The sequence below is a fragment of the Sapajus apella genome, unplaced genomic scaffold (genome assembly GCF_009761245.1).
Source record: "Sapajus apella isolate SASKATOON/1434 unplaced genomic scaffold, GSC_monkey_1.0 scaffold16, whole genome shotgun sequence".
NCBI classification, from domain to species: Eukaryota; Metazoa; Chordata; class Mammalia; order Primates; family Cebidae; genus Sapajus; species Sapajus apella.
In genome coordinates, this window is record NW_022436956.1 from 28,993,629 (window position 1) to 29,008,609 (window position 14,981).

Below are 14,981 nucleotides of genomic sequence, written 5' to 3' on the forward strand. Positions count from 1 at the left end.
TGTTCTCTTTCACAGTTTGTTTATTGTCAAATAACTGATCTCATCATCAATCAATTACATGGATGTTTTTTGGCAAAACAGTAATAAACTGGAATTTACTAGTAATTGAGAAAGAATTGTGTCTTGAATTCCATTGCTTCTAAGAATGCCAATGATCCAAAAGAGAATGAAGTTAAAATTCATTTCCACAAGGAAAAACAAAATGGCATATACAAACCATCAAACCAGCCACTAATTTTTTTGTACTGATTCCCTGACAACAGAGAGTATGGCATAATTATCACTCCTTTAATTTTTTTATGTGAGTTTAGTTTGTTTGATTAGTTGGTTTCAGAATCTAGGGTTTTCTGATCATTTGCTTCATGGACTGGAAGCCACATGACAGTCAAGAGATAGCAGCAGCTCTAGGGAAAAATTCTTATATCTAAATTTTGTGCTGATTCTTAAAGGCATTGAATGCTATTTAGAAATTAAGATTGCATATCCAATTTGATTAAGTCATTAAACCCCAGGAAGTCATGCTGCATGTGATACTGACTTTGCAAACAAACCCACTCGATTAGATTTCCTCCATAGTTTTCTCTGAAGGGAAATGGGGAGGGCATATTTTGATTATTCTTTAAGAGGATTAAAAAAAAAGTATCATGAGTTGGGTGAGGTGATTCATGCCTGTAATCTCAGAACTTTGGGAAGCCGAGGTCGGGTGGATCACCTGAGGTCAGGAGTTCAAGACAAACCTGGCCAAGATGGCGAAATCCCATCTCTACTAAAAATGCAAAAATTAGCTGGGCGTGGTGGCGGGTGCCTATAATCCCAGCTACCTGGGAGTTTGAGGCCGTAGAATCACTTGAACCTGGGAGACGGGGGTTGCAGTAAGCTGAGATCGCACCATTGCACTTCAGCCTGGGCGACAAGAGCAAAACTCCATCTCAAAAAAGAAAACAAAGTGGGGGGCGGTGGTCATGGCCTTTTGCGTCCCATGTGTTTGGTGTCTTTCCTGCTTTCAAATTAAAGTTTTTAAATGACCCAATAGGTATTTCAAGAGATTTTTTCCCATCATTTAATGAAGTTTCTGTTAAATTTAAGGAGAGGCTCATATGCTGAGGGAATTTGGGTAACGTTTGTGATATGCTATTTTATAAACACTGAGTTTGGTGATTACTTAGTGCCAAGTGAATTATAGACAACATAAAATGACCATATTATTAAATAGCACTTGAATAATTGATTTGCAAGCGAAATGACATTTAGCTGACTAATAAAGTGCTGCATATATTAACACTAATTAGACTACTAAAGTGTTTATTGTCTTAAAATGTGTTCATAATATTTCAGGTCAACAATGTGCTCTTCCATTTTGTGATGGTCTGATCCACTTGGAGAGTAAACAGGTCTCATAAGTAAACCACACACTTAAGAGTTTTTAGTATTAACTCTTCTTGAGAGTTAGACTGCCCATCTACTGAATGCTAATTAAATAATTAGCTATTCCTACATTTCCAAGTAAGTGCCACATTAGTGGTATAAAATAATGCATGTACTTCCTAATGTGAACAATATCAAGTTGTTAGTTGAGTCACCAAAGGACCAGACTGAAATATAGGAATGAATATTCAGTGAAGATAGAGACATCTATTTTTTTAAAATTCTGCTGGGAAAATTGTTTTAGTTAATTTTGTGTCTACAGAGAACTAAATTTGTCTTTCAATAAATTAAGGTTAACTACTAAAATTCTCTACTTTGGAGAAAATTATTTTTGTAATTCATTTTAGTTTAGCTTTAAACATTAATATTAGATTTTTATAAATGAAGTAATATTCCAATTATTTTCTATGTTGGTTTAGACCATTTCTCTGATAAAACTAAAATTATTTCATGAGAGGGTTATTTAACAGGGTTATTAGCCATATCCAAAGACAGTTTCACAGCACAATAGAAAACAAAAAAACAAAATAAAGGAATGGATAAGGAAAAAAAGCTTTATGTTGAGAAAATTGTTTGGAATCAAGCTTTCTACAAACTTATTCTAAAACATTATCTTTCTAATACCATCTAATAGGCCATGTAAAAACAGTTTAGTTTCACACTGCTATCCATATTATGTGTGTAATTTTATACACAGGACTAGTTGATAAGTAACTACCCAGTTCACAACTACTCTACATATTTTCCTTCCAGAAATATGTGGTACCTCAATAAAGTCCACTTAATACAATCATATATGAAATTTACCTTTCTTTAATGATGCATAGTAGAAGGCATTTTCTAATCAATATCTGGAGATATTCTTCAGTATTTCAAGATTTCTATGTATATTAAAAGTGTGTGTTATTTTCTACAATTGTCTAACTAAAGATGTAATTCCCTCATATAATAAGTTTAGGTCTAAAAGCCTCTTTAGATTGCTATTTAAACTGTAACATAAACCACATATATAATGAACATTTGGACATCTATTTTATAGAATGAATCACTTCTATGTGTTATTAATAAGAATCATCAATGACATATATATGTCATTGATGTATATAATTACTTCATATGTATATGAAGAATATAATTACTTCACTCATTTTACTGGACTAAGTTGAAAAGTACTTTTTATTAAGTTAAAAAGAAAGTGAAATCCTGAAGGAGTAATGATAAACAAGGCTAAAGAAGCCATAAGAAGTCAGATAAATGAGGATATAGAAAGCAGATACTTGCTGCAGCACATTTTATTATTGTTTCAAAATCCCCTTCAAACATTTCAGACATAGTCTTCAAAATCAATGTCAGAAACTCATATTGATTATAAGGGGTATTCTTGCCCTGATTAATTAAGTATCAGTGTTGCTGTGATAGTGACCTGCCAAGGAGATAAGGGTAGACAAAGAAAAATATTTTTAGCTATTTCTTACATTAAGTATTCCTTTTATTGCAGAAATGTAGCTTTTGCAAAGTCAGTTGAAATGAATTGCTTTTTATTTAAAAACAGAAGAAGAAGCAACAAGGCACCACATTTTTTCTGGATGTGTAAACCACATTGGAGAACCAGATGTGTTGACAATGACCTTGCACAGATTGAAGTAGGTTCAAGGTAATGTGTTTTCCTTTGCCTTGTATATCTTAGTGAAAATCTAGATGAGAAAATCCCTTTCCCAAATAGCTTTTCTCATAGTAATGAGATGATAGGAAATTTAATTCAGGCCTGGAATGAAAATGCTCCCTTGGTCAACTTCCAGGACCTCTGAAAAACTTTGAAAAGTTTTTATTTCTGGAATATCCTTCAAATGAATTAGATTATGAAAATCCATACTTTACTGCCCTAGCTTGGAGACTTGCTTTTGTTAATGAGAATTTTGCTGAAATGCCATATAAAACCAAAGTTTTAGTAGTGGAACTAACATGTAAATTTTTTCCATTAATTATTAATAATTTTGGGCACATTAATCTAGTGTAAAGTAAAATTTTCTTGTGAAAAACATGCTTAATCCAGGCTAAGACATTTATTGTTTACTCTTTATCCCTCCATAAATAACTTATCATTAAATTATATAGATCTGCGTATGCATTTATGCTTACTTTTATGACTTGCTCATTACATTTACTTCTAGACCATATTTCTTATAGTATAATTTCTCTGTTGGTGATGTATGAAAGTGTATATCTGATAAAATGTCTACCTAAGTAAATGGGGCAAATTTTAAAACTCTTAGTAAAGTTTGATTTTATTTTTATGATTTCCTGGATTTGTAAATATTGTTGTAAAGGACTGATTATACAACTTAGATTTAGTCATTGTCTGCCCACAAGATATTCAAGGGACACGTGTAGTTTGTAGAACAAATAGTTTGCAGTATTATCTTTGATTTGGTTTAAACACATTCAGTTCTATCTCGCTTAATAGGATGAACACTTTATTGTTGGCTATGATGGCAATAGTACATGGAATTAATGCAGTTTGCTGTCTTAACTACTATATAATGCTGTTAGTGCATTATTATCCTTATAATAAAGTATCCATTAGTTATACTAGTTGAGTATCACTAATCCAAAAATCTGAAATCTGAAATGCTCCAATGTGCATTTTGTTTGAGCATCACGTTGGCTCTTAAAAGATTTTTTTGGGAAACATTTTAGATTGCAGGTTTTCAGATTAAGGATGCTGAACTGGTAAGTATAATGCAAATATTTAAAAATCCAAAACAAAAATCTGAAATCCAAAACACTTCTAGCCCCAAGATAAGGAGTATGAGTATTGTATACACAGTTTTAGACCTGTGACCTCTTCACTGGAGTGCTCTCTTCATACTATATTCTATAAAATTTAAATATCAATATTAAAATGTCCAGAATATTTACCTGAATGAGGCTGAGAGGTTTTTTCATAGTCCTCAGTAAATCTTAATATAATTTAAAAACACTTAAAAATTGTGCGACAATAAGAAATTGTGTAAATAAGAACATTTCTTTAAAGTCAGCAAAAAATATGGATAACTTATGCAGCAAGAAATATAAATTATATAAAATAATTCAGCCTTATTTGAAGTTAAACTAAAATCATATAAAAATAATTCAGCCTTATTTGCAGTTAAACTAATGTGAATTAAAGCAATGCAAATTCATTTCTCACCATTCATAAGAGGAAACATAAAAGTAAAGATATGGTTTTATAGTCAAGGATTTAATAAGATGAGCAGGCATTCTCATTCACTGATGATAAAATTGAAAACCGGACATACGATGCGCAGGGCCAAGATGGCTGACTAGAAGCTGTGGTATTTGGAGGCTCACATAAGGAAAAACAGAATAAGCTGTGAATCCTTCACAGGCAACCAAAGTAACCAGGTTCTCTCATCAAAATAGACTAGAAGGCTGGCGTGACCCACCTAGAGAAGGAGAAGCAGTGTGGCCGGGCAGCTCACCTGAGAGCCACATGGGGAAGGGGAAACCCCTGAGGAAGGGGAAACACCTACCCACAGCCAAGGGAGTCTGTGGCTGTGCTACCCAGCAGGGGAATCTGTGCTTTTTCTCACAAAACTGTGCAACCCACAGATGGGAAGATCCCACTCGTGAACCCACACCACCTGGGCCTAGCATCTCAACCTTGGAACATGCAGATTCTTAACGGACTCTCAGCTGGAATCTGTTTAAGCCTAGCAAAGCCCTTTCCGCTCCTTGGGGGAGGGGCTGCAGCCAGTACTGGGACTGGAAACTGTCTAACATGTTAAGCTCCCTGGGTGGGGGAAGGGCAGCACACATTTCTATAGCTGCAGGCTGCACTTTTCCTCTGCTGGAGCTAGGGAAACTGGATGGCTTGGTCCCAAGATTTGTCCCCACAGCCCAACACACCAGCTGTGGCAGTCTGTGGCCAGAGTGCCTCTTCAGGTCTAACCCTGACTCATCCTTCCTCAGTGGGCAGGGCTTCCCGGCAGGATCTTCAATAACTCAGCCAGAGGCTCAGGGACAGAATTTGGATCTCCCCGGGCTTGAGCTCCTAGGGGTAGGGGTGGCTGCAGTCTCTGAGGACCAGCAGACTTAGCCTCTACTCCTGGTAGGTCTGAGGAATAGGGCAGCCCAGATGGGTGGGTTTCTCCCCACTGAAACATACCCTCTCCAACAAGGGACAAAGTGCTTTGTTAAATGGGTCGTGCTCTCCCACGCCACCAAATTGAGTGAGACCCTCCAACAAAGATTGTCAGATAGGACAGGAATGATCCTACTGGTATCAGGTTGGCGTCCCTCAAGGTCAGAGGTCCCAAAAGAAGAAGCAGTCACCCCTCTTGGCTGCTTTCCATTCTCCTTGAGTGACATCTCCCAGCACAGGAGTGAAAAGATGAATAGGGCCTAAAGAAAACCCCAAGCAAACAGCAGCAGCCCTACAGAAGAGGGCCCTGATTTTTGAAAGAAAAGCAAACAAACAGAAAGCAACAACGGCATCAACAACAACAAAAAGCCCCCCCCAGAAAAACCTCATCTAAGGGTGAGCAGGCTCAAACACCAAAACTAGACAAACTCATGGGGATGAGAAAGAATCAATGAAAAAATGCTGAAAACCCAAAAAGCCAGAGTGCCTGTTCTCCTCCAAATTATCGCAACATCTCTCCATCAAGGGTGCAGAACTGGACAGAAGATCAGGTGGATCAATTGACAGAAATAGTCTTCATAAAGTGGATAATAAAAATGAGCTAAAGAAGCACGTTTTAACCCAATGCAAAGAAGGCTAAAAACCTTGATAAAAGTTAGAGGAATTGCTAACTAGAATAACCAGTTTAGAGAAGAATATAAATGACCTGATGGAGTTGAAAAACACAGCATGAGAACTTTGTGAAGTATACACAAGTATCAACATACACAAGCCAAATTGACCAAGTGGAAGAAAGGATATCAGAGTCTGAAGACCACCTTACTGAAATAAGACATGCAGATGAGAATAGGGAAAAAAGAATGAAAAGGAATAAACAAGCCTCCAAGAAATATGGGACTTCATAAAAAGACCGAACCTTTGATTGATTGGAGTACCAGAAGGAGACAGGGAGAATGGAAACAAGCTGGAAAACACACTTCAGGATATTATCCAGAAGAACTTCCCCAATCTGGTAAGACAGGCCATATGCCTAGGTTGGGAAAATAAAGAGAACACCATTAAGATATTCCATGAGAAGAGCAACCATAATATACATAATCATCGGATTCTCCAAGGTCAAAATGAAGGGAAAACTGTTAAGGGCAGCCAGAGAGACAGGCCAAGTCACCTACAAAGGGAAGTGCATCAGACTAATAGCGGATCTCTTGGCAGAAACTCTACAATCCAGAAGAGATTGGGGGCCAATATTCAACACACTTAAAGAAAAGAATTTTCAACCCAGAATTTCTTATCCAGTCAAACTAAGCTTCATAAGTGAAGGAAAAATAAAAGGAAAACTAAAATCCTTTCCAGACAAGCAAATGCTGAGGGATTTCATTATTACAAGGCCTGTCCTGCAAAGCTCCTGAAAGAAACACTAAATATGGAAAGGAAAAACCAGTACCAGCCACCAGAAAACCACACCATAATATAAAGACCAATGTCACTACAAAAAACCCGCCATTAGTGTACAAAATAACCAAATAGCATCATGATGACAGGATCAAATTCACACATAACAATATTAACCTTAAATGTAAATGGACTAAATGCCCCAATTAAAAGACACAGACTGGCAAATTGGATAAAGAGTCAAGACCCGTTGGTGTACTGTATTCAGGAGACCCATCTCATGTGCAAAGACACACAGGCTCAAAATAAAGGGATGGAAAAAATTTTACCAAGCAAATGGAAAGCAAAAAAAAAAAAAAAAAAAAAAGCAGGGACTAGTATCTGACAAAACAGACTTTAAAAAGATCAAAAAAGACAAAGATCAAAAAAGAAAAAGGGCATTACATATGGTAAAGGGAACAATTCAAAAAGAAGAGCTACGTATTCTCAATATATATGCACCCAATAGAGGAGCACACAGATTAATAAAACAAGTTTTTAGAGACTTAGAAAGAGACATCGACTCCAACACAATAACAGTGGGAGACTTTAACACTACACTGTCAGTATTAGACAGATCAATGAGACAGAAAATTAACAAGGATATTCAGGACTTGAACTCAGCACTGGAGCAAGTGGACCTAGTAGACATCTACAGAACTCTCTACTCCAAATCAACAGAATATATATTCTTCTCAGTGCCACATGGCATTTATTCTAAAGTGAACACATAATTGGGAGTAAAACACTCCTCAGCAAATGCAAAAGAACCAAAATCATAACAAACACTCTCTCACAGTGCAATCAAATTAGAACTCAGGATTAATAAACTCCCTCAAAACCAAACAATTTCATGGAAATTGAACAACCTGCTCCTGAATGACTCCTGGGTAAATAATGAAATTAAGGCAGAAGTCAAGAAGTTTTCTGAAGCCAATGAAAAAAAGAGACAATGTACCAGAATCTCTGGGACACAGCTAAAGCAGTATTAAGAGGGAAATTTATAGCACTAAACGTCCACATCAGAAAGCTAGAAAGATCCCAAATTGACACCCTAACATGCAATTAAAAAAGCTAGAAAGGCTAGAGCAAACTAATCCGAGAGCTAGCAGAAGACAAGAGATAACTAAGATCAGAGAAGAATTGAAAGATATAGAGACATGAAAAACCTTCCAAAAATATCAATGAATCCAGGAGCTGATTTTTTTTGAAAAAAATTAACAAAATAGATATGCTACTAGCTAGACTAATAAAGAAGGAGAGAAGAATCAAAGACACAATAAAAATGATAAAGTAGTATCAACACTGACCCCTCAGAAATACAAACTACCATCAGAGAAAACTATAAACACCCCTATGCAGATAAACTAGAAAATCTAGAAGAAATGGGTAAATTTTTGGACGACATACACCCTCCCAAGATTAAACCAGGAAGAAGTAGAATCCTTGAATAGACAAATGACAAGTTCTGAAGTTGAAGCAATAATTAATAGCCTACCAACCAACATCATCCTGATATCAAAACTGGGAAGAGACACAACAAAAACAGAAAACTTTAGGCCAATATCCCTGATGAACATTGAGGCCAAAATCCTGAATAAAATACTGGCGAACTGAATCCAGAAGCACATGAAAAAACTTATCCACCATGATCAAGTTGTCTTCATCCCTAGGATGCAAGGCTGGTTCAATGTATGTAAATCAATAAACATAATCCATCACATAAACAGATCCAAAGACAAAAATCCATTATTATCTCTATAGATGAGAAAAAGCCTTTGATAAAATTTAACATCCCTGCGTGTTAAAAACTCTCAATAAACCAGGTATTGATGGAACACATCTCCAAATAATAAGAGCTATTTTATGACAAACCCACAGACAATATCATATTGAATGGGCAAAAGCTGGAAGCATTCCCTTTGAAAACTGGTACAAGACAAGGATGCCCTCTCACCACTCCTATTCAACATAGTATTGGAAGTTCTGGCCAGGGCAATCAGGCAAGAGAAAGAAATATAGGGCATTCAAATAGGAAGAGAGGAAATCAAGCTGTCTCTGTTTGCAGATGACATGATTTTATATTTAGAAAGCCCCATCATCTCAGCCCCAAAACATCTTGAAGTGATAAGCAACTTCAGCAATGTGTCAGGATACAAAATCAATGTGCAGAAATTACAAGCATTCCTTTACACCAATAGTAGGCAAGCAGAGAGACAAATCATGAATTAACTCCATCCACATTTGCTACAAAGAGAATAAAATACCTAGGAATACAGCTAACAAAGGATGTGAAGGACCTCTTCAAGGAGAACTACAAAGCACTGCTCAAGGTAATAAAAGAGGACAAAAATAAATGGAAAAACATCCCATGCTGATGGATCAGAAGCATCAATATCATGAAAACGGCCATACTGCCCAAAGTAATTTATAGGTTCAATTCTATTCCCGTCAAACTACCATTGTCATTCTTCAAATAATTAGAAAAAACTATTTTAAATTTCATATGGAATAAAAAAAGATACTGTATAGTCAAGACAATCCTAAGCAAAAAGAGCAAAGCTGGAGGCATCACACTACCTGACTTCAAATTATACTACAAGGCTACAGTAACCAAAGCAGCATGGTACTGGTACCAAAAGAGACATATAGATCAATGGAGCAGAACAGAGACATCAGAAATAACACCACACATCTACAACCATCTGATCTTTGACAAACCTGACAAAAGCAATAGGGAAAGGATCTCCTATTCAGTAAATGGTACTGAGAAAACGGGCTAGCCATATGCAGAAACTGAAAGTGGACCCTTCCTTATACCTTATAAAAACATTAACTTGAGATGGATTAAAGACTTAAATGTAAAACTTCAAACCATAAAAACCCTAAAACAAAACCTAGGCAATACCAATCAGGACATAGGCATGGGCAAAGACTTCATGACAAAAATGCCAAAAGCAATTGCAATAAAAGCCCAAATTGACAAATGGGATCTAATTAAACTAAAGAGCTTCTGCAGAACAAAAGAAACTATCATCAGAGTGAACAAGCAATCTACAAAATGGGAGAAAATTTTTGCAATCTACCCATCTGACAAAGGTCTAACATCCAGAATTTACAAGAAACTTAAACAAATGTACAAGGAAAAAACAACCCCATCAAAAAGCAGACAAAGGATATGAACAGATGCTTCCCAAAAGAAGACATTTACACAGCCAACAAACATATATAAAAAAAAGCTCAACATTATTGATCATTAGAGAAATGTAAATCAAAACCACAGTGAGATACCATCTCATGCCAGTCAGAATGGTGATTATTAAAGTCAGGAAACAATAGATGCTGGCAAGGCTGTGGAGAAATAGGAACGCTTTTTCACTGCTGGCGAGAATGTAAATTGGTTCAACCATTGTGGAAGACGGTATGGTGATTCCTCAAGGATCTAGAACCAGAAATACCATGACCCAGCAATCCCATTACTGGGCATATACGCAAAGGAATATAAAACATTTTACTATAAACACACATGCACATGTATATTTATTGCAACACTATTTACAATAGCAAAGACATGGAACCAACACAAATGCTCATCAATGATAGACTGGATAAAGAAAATGTGGTACATATATACCATGCAATACTATGCAGCCATATGGATGAAGCTGGAAGCCATCATCCTCAGCAAACTAACACAGGAACAGAAAACCAGACACCACATGTTCTCATCATAAGTGGGAGTTGAACATTGAGGACACATGGACACAGAGAGGGGAATGACATACACCAGGGCCTGTTGCAGGGTGGGGGTGAGCATAGGGAACTTAAAGGATGAGTCAATAGGTGCAGCAAACCACCATAGCACACCTATACCTATGCAACAAACTTGCACATTCTGCACGTTTCCGTTTTTTTTTTTAGAATAAATTTTAAAAAAGGGGAAAAAATTAAAAATGGAAAATAATTTGTCTTTATACAACAAAAGCTTTAAAACAATTCTCACCCTCACTTAAATAATTCCCCTTGGAGCAATCAATCCTAAGAAATTAAAAGTGCTGCCAAAATGACTTATTATAAATATCATTGTGTGTATATATAGAGAGCTAAACATTGAAAGCAATCTACATATCTAAGGAAAGGAAGATTAAGTAGATTTTCGTATACACCAGTGGTCTCAAGTTTGACTTGAGTATAATAACTACCTATTGCAAATACAGATGCTCAGACCTAACTCTTCTGTATCAGGTTTTTCTAGATTGAGGTACCATATATTACAAAGCTTCTGGGGTGATAGTATTGATAGGTACCAATGATCCATATGATTGATGTTTGATAACAATTTAAAAAATTTCAATGGCAAGAGGAAATGCTTATAGTATAATGTCAAGTGGAAAAAGAAACACGTTTGTATTCATTTTGATCTTAGTCTGAGAATAAACTATATGTAGATATAATTATATGTATATATAATGTTGATTATTGAAAAGAATATGGAAAAAAATATAACAAATCACAATCTCTGGGTGGAAGATTATGATGAACTTAAATTGCATTTGTTCTTTATGCTTCCCCACACACCCAAAATTTTCTGGGTAGTGGGAAGTGATACTGTAATAATTAGTAAAAAACAAAGTTTTCAGTTGTTTTGTATTATAAGGGCTTATAGAATTATTTTATTCAAGCCAAAATATATTCTGTTTTGGATTAAATAAAATTTGAGATTTAAATTATGGGTTATTCTTAAGGTTCTTAGAAAAACATTCATTGTTCCTTGTTATGTTTGCTTTGGTTCAGTTGGTTTTCTCCCTCTAGTCACAGGCTGGAGGACATGTAAGGTATTTGGCTTCTATGAGGGCGCTACTTTATTTGACAGGAACAGGTCAGGCAGAGAAGTATGAGTAATGCATCAATTAGCAGATATACCCCATCAGATAGGAGCTACAGGAGGTTAATAGAACTCTCAGTGGCCTAGAGAGAAAACTTGCTGTTTCACACATATTTATATAGACAAGGTGAGTCTTTTCCCTTAGGCTGAATTAAATGAATGTGACTGTGAATAGGCTTGAGTCCTGCTTAGTGTGCCATTTACAAAACAAGAAAAAGTATATATCTCTGTTTTCAGAAAAAGAGATTTCTGGCTAGCAACTATGTTCTTTCCCTAATAAGTATTAGAGACCCTAAGAAAAAGTCTTTTTTTGGATTTTTTTTGTAGGAGTTAAAAATCTATAACTTATTTTTATATTCTATCATACTACATCTTTATTTTATACCTTTCTTAAAATCAAACTAAAATTCTAGTTTGGAAAACTCATTTGACTTAAGTTTTGTTAGCAGCAAATGTGTGTGTGTGTGTGTGTATACATATATGTGTGCTACAATTTTCTAAGGATCTTGATAATAATAAAATAATAATTTTATGAAATATGAATAACCAACTCTACATAGACTATTCATTGTGTTATTAAATGGTAGTTGCATTGTCAGTATCTTCACAAAAATTCTATGCGTATTCCATATAACAAGATGAGATAGGTAGAGAGAAGCAAATATCACATAGGATTTACTTTTGTAGTTTAATTAATGACATCCTCCAAATAAAGGTGAAAGGAGCAAGTTAGCAAAAAAGCTGAGAATTTACAATAAACCCCCAGAACTCTGTGTAAAGTCAATTAATGACCTACTGAGAAAAAATAACTATTTTATTAATCAGGAAAACACAAAAAGTAAATAAGAATCAATAAGCTGTCAAATGATGAAGAGTTAAGAACTAAATATGTCTGATTTTAAAGAAGGGCTTTTGTATTTACAATTCTACTCTTTATCAACTATTTAGGCCTCAAAGAGTAGCCAGTTTTCAGCATTATCAATGCTCTACTAAGTTTTCAATTTAACTTGTAGCTGTGCTATTACTTTTCTTCCCAAATTATTCCTTCCAGTAGACAAGCACAAGGCTCTTTTTGCTTCATTGGATTTGTACACTCATTTCCAAAGGCAGAATTTGGGCTAAATTGCTCTGCATAAATATATGCAAAAACTTTTCAGAAAAGATTGAGTTTTTACTCTAGTTTGCCTGTGCAATGACAAGTAAGATTTGCATTAAATGGTATTATTGATCAAGAATTTAACATTAAAATAAGGAGAGAAAAATTTTTCTAAGTGGAAAGAAAATTCAGACCTAGCATGATTTGCAATGAACACTTGAAAACCACTTTGATAAGGAAGGAGTTAGTGTTTTTGCTTTGGGTTTTGGATAACATCTATGTAATTAAGTTAGTGTGGAGATCTTTGTATTTCATATTCCAAGTTGAGTCAAGGAGAGCTGAACAAATTAAACAGAAACTTGTCTAGATCCCAGAAATTGTCTCTAAATTGCATGTTGCAATGTGCATGATTAATTTCTAGTTGGTCTGAGGAATGTTATTCCTTGAAGGAGCTTTGTGATTTTTGTGATGATGTCATAACTTAGCCAGAGCATTAGCTAGGGATTGAGATCAATGAAAATTTTAATTATATTTTTAGTGTTGAGTATTTTTTTCAGGTAATATTTACAAATATTTCATGAAGCTTAGCTTAATGATTTTGTCAATTTTAGGTCACAGAGTAGAAATTTCTTACCTACTTTGGGTCATGGATTTCTTTTAGAATTCAATGAAACTACAAATACTTTCTCAGGAAAAAATGCACAAACATACAAAACCCCAGACTGACACACAATTTCAGGGGCTCACAGACCTTGGAAGGGCAACATGAACACAGATTAAAAAGATATCTGTTCTACATTTTAATAACATTTATTTTATTACTTCCAAGTCTGTCTATGAAAGGTAAGAAAAATTAAAACATTTCTGACACCTGGTGGCTCAGAATTTTAATAGAGCAGAAGTTTTTTTTTTTTTTTTATTTTTATTTTTTAAAGATGGGGTTTCACCATAATGGCCAGGCTGGTCTTGAACTCCTGACCTCAGGTGATCCACCCACCTCGGCCTCCCAAAGTGCTAGGATTACAGGCGTGAGCCACCGTGCCCAGTGAGCAGAGGTTTTAAGACCGATTTATTGAGAAAGGATTTCCAAGGTACTAGCCTCAATCTATGATCGTTGTACAGCTACAGCATATGCAGAACATTTTAATTTTTAAATTGTTTTTATTTTTCTGAGATGAGGTCTCACTCTGTTGTCCAGGCTGGAGTGAAGTGGCATGATCACGGCTCACTGCAGCCTCTACCTCCTCAGGCTCAGGTGATCCTCTCACCTCAGCCTCCTGAGTAACTAGGGCTGACTTCAGGGTGTGCACCACCATGCTCAACTAATTATTGTATTTTTTGTAGAAACATGGTTTTGATATGTTGCCCATGGTGGTCTAGAACTCCTGGGCTGAAATGATCCACCTGTCTGAGATTATAGGTGTGAGCCACCACACTTAGTCCCATTTTTAAAGACTGAATGTGAAACCAATAAAAAATAAAATTAAAAAAAAAACTGTGAAAGGTGCTTTTAGTTATATAATAGTGAGAAAATATCCACTATTCATATTTCGTACAATATGTTTTATTTATTTGTGGTGGCCTTGGGGTGCTGTTTGAGATTATACGCAGTAAAGTCCTTGCTTTAGGCCACTACCTTGTTATTATTACTGTGATCAAATCATACAAATGAGACCTTTGTTTCAAATGAGACCACGGCTAGCTAGGGAAGTGCTTCAAGTTATCTCTGAATAGCACTTGTTTTTCAAGTTGTGGTTATTATTATTTTAAAGTAAATTTACTTTAAAGTAAGTAAAATATCATTTTAAAATATAAGAACTGGTCTCTGTTACATAAACAGCATGTGAGCTGTTCAACAGTTCTGTGTCTTTCATGCAGATGCCCTGCCTGGACCATGATTTTCTGTGTGGACTCTCCCTCTGTCCCTGATTCTTGATTTCTCTTTACGATTTCCAGTATTCCATTCCTTGGTCTGCAGATTGTCTTTACTTTTTCTATTC

General features: G+C 35.6%; 1 protein-coding gene across 9 annotated transcripts in view; it reads right to left on the reverse strand.

Moving 5' to 3' along the window:
- The window catches only part of GRIA4 (glutamate ionotropic receptor AMPA type subunit 4), a 382,079-nt gene that overhangs the window by 16,649 nt on the left and 350,449 nt on the right, over positions 1 to 14,981 (reverse strand). The gene's annotated exons all lie outside the window — the stretch shown is intronic.